The sequence below is a fragment of the Pinus tabuliformis genome, chromosome X, assembly GCF_031772625.1.
Source record: "Pinus tabuliformis cultivar Carrire ecotype Pingquan chromosome X, CPIR1, whole genome shotgun sequence".
NCBI classification, from domain to species: domain Eukaryota; kingdom Viridiplantae; phylum Streptophyta; class Pinopsida; order Pinales; family Pinaceae; genus Pinus; species Pinus tabuliformis.
This window is the reverse complement of record NC_142308.1, coordinates 20,623,080-20,625,513: the sequence shown is the minus strand read 5'-3', so window position 1 is coordinate 20,625,513 and position 2,434 is coordinate 20,623,080. Positions and strand designations below refer to the sequence as shown.

Sequence of the window (2,434 nt, the reverse complement as noted above, 5' to 3'; positions counted from 1 at the left end):
TTTCGCGACTGTACTCCTCAGCATAATGATCGAGTTTCGCCTATTAATAGTGGCGGGATTTGGTCATGGGCGTCCATGTTTGACGATCTGAAGCCCACTTAAGGGTTCATAGCTTTTTCTTGACAGTTAATGGCGGGCTATTGGAATTAGGATTCTTGTTTATATTTTATTGGTAGATATCTAGGTAGTGAGGAACACAAACCCTATAGCGAGGAACACAACTTAGGGTTTGAAGGACACTAGACTTGGTTTGAAGGACACTGAACTTGTAAAAGAAAGTAATGGTTGCTTGATGTTTGTATGTTCTGTGAGCGAATATTGTCTTTCCTTTTTGGTTGCTCCTCTTCCCGATGGTATTCTACCACTGAAATTATTGTTCGAAATAACACCTGCAATACATGGATGTATACCACCGTGGTATGGTATCCTACAGTGTATCGCCAATTTAACCTAGTTGCAGGGTTGCAATACATGGCATGGCGGAGGATCTATTGGGAAATAACCAAGTTGCATGGGTGGATTTATCGAACAATAATTTCAGTGGAAGACTAACATCGATCTGGAAGACTCATGGATTTCGAATCAACAGGTTATGGCTATATCGTGTTCATCTGTTATATGTATTGATTTTGTGTATTAAAAGATTTTATGTATTAAAATGGAAGAAGTTGAGTATTTTTCTGAATTATGAGCTGGAAAAAGAAGGGTTCAATTTTTTGCGCATTGAAATGTCCGAAGGCCTTACCATTTGCAAATGGGTTTGCATCGTTTTTCTTTGAGGGAATCAGGCCTTTGATTTGCTCCATTTCCCTCTTCTTTGGCATTTAATAATTACTCTCAATTTATTTTTGCAATTTCATTTGCTCATCATTGTTGTGTTCTTTGCAGGTTGAGGAATTCTTACCAGTGGATTTAACAATATTTGCACCTTCATCTTTGAGAGTTCCAAAAACCCTGCATCTGTAATTTAGCTCTTTTATAATTCTTCTACATAGAGTCGTTTATAACTTTGAAGCATTGATCATTGATGAAGCCCTAGACCTTTTGTTGCAGATTTTTTATGCTCGATATGTTGGAGAGCTTATAGAAATCTCTTAATGTTATAAGGAGGGTTTACAAAGTCCCTCTTACTTTTTCGTTTAAGACTTCCTTTTGATCTTACTTCCATGAACAACTATATATATCTGTGAAAAGCAAAAGCAAACCTCTAAGGTCCCGAAAGAGGGTAGACTTCGATTTTTCTGCTTTGAAGAGGGTTACTGATGACAACGGTTTTATTAGCGATGGTAACGAGTTTCAGTTATTTTTGTAGACTCTCACGCGTCTTCTATTTCTCTTTTATTGTTTTGGAGCATTTTTTACAACGATAGAATTTGTGTTTTCAATGTAATCTCTGTGCTGCCTACAATAAGGACATCCCTATAACTGTTACTGATATGCACGATTGTGGCGTTGATGCGAAGATCAACATGAATTTCGGTATGTTTTCTGGTTGTTTTTAATGCTTGTTTGATTGTCAAATTTGGTATCGGTTAAGGTTTTACGAGCTGTTCTATTTTGCATAAATTCAAGTTTAATCAGAGATTCCTGAAGTGAAAATGTCCTCTGAAAGGTAAAAATCTTAGATCCTTCACATTTCAACTTTTTGTATGGTTTGTTTGTGAGTTTATGTAGAAGATTGAATGCCTCAAACATTGATTTGAACTTATAATTTCAGTGGAAGACTACCATCGATCTGGAAGACTCATGGATTTCGAATCAACAGGTTATGGCTATATCGTGTTCATCTGTTATATGTCTTGATTTTGTGTATTAAAAGATTTTGTGTATTAAAATGGAAGAAGTTGAGTATTTTTCTGAATTATGAGCTGGAAAAAGAAGGGTTCGGTTTCAATGTCCGAAGGCCTTACCATTTGCAAATGGGGTTGCAACATTTTTCTTTGAGGGAATCAGACCTTTGATTTGCTCCATTTCCCTCTTCTTTGGCATTTGATAATTACTCTCAATTTATTTTTGCAATTTCATTTGCTCATCATTGTTGTGTTCTTTGCAGGTTGAGGAATTCTTACCAGTGGATTTAACAATATTTGCACCTTCATCTTTGAGAGTTCCAAAAACCCTGCATCTGTAATTTAGCTATTTTATAATTCTTCTACATAGAGTCGTTTATAACTTTGAAGCATTGATCATTGATGAAGCCCTAGACCTTTTGTTGCATATTTTTTATGCTCGATATGTTGGAGAACTTACAGAAATCTCTTAATGTTATAAGGAGGGTTTACAAAGTCCCTCTTACTTTGTCGTTTAAGACTTCCTTTTGATCTTGCTTCCATGAACAACTATATATATATATATATATATGTGAAAAGAAAAAGCAAACCTCTAAGGTCCCGGAAGAGGGTAGACTTCGATTTTTCTGCTTTGAAGAGGGTTA

At 35.8% G+C, this 2,434-nt stretch overlaps 1 long non-coding RNA gene across 1 annotated transcript; it reads left to right on the top strand.

Moving 5' to 3' along the window:
• Positions 1–478: 478 nt before the first annotated feature.
• On the top strand, positions 479–1,007 carry LOC149138122 (uncharacterized). Its single transcript, XR_016264978.1, has 2 exons — positions 479–589; positions 889–1,007. It is a non-coding gene; the product is annotated as an uncharacterized LOC149138122 (long non-coding RNA).
• Positions 1,008–2,434: the final 1,427 nt, after the last annotated feature.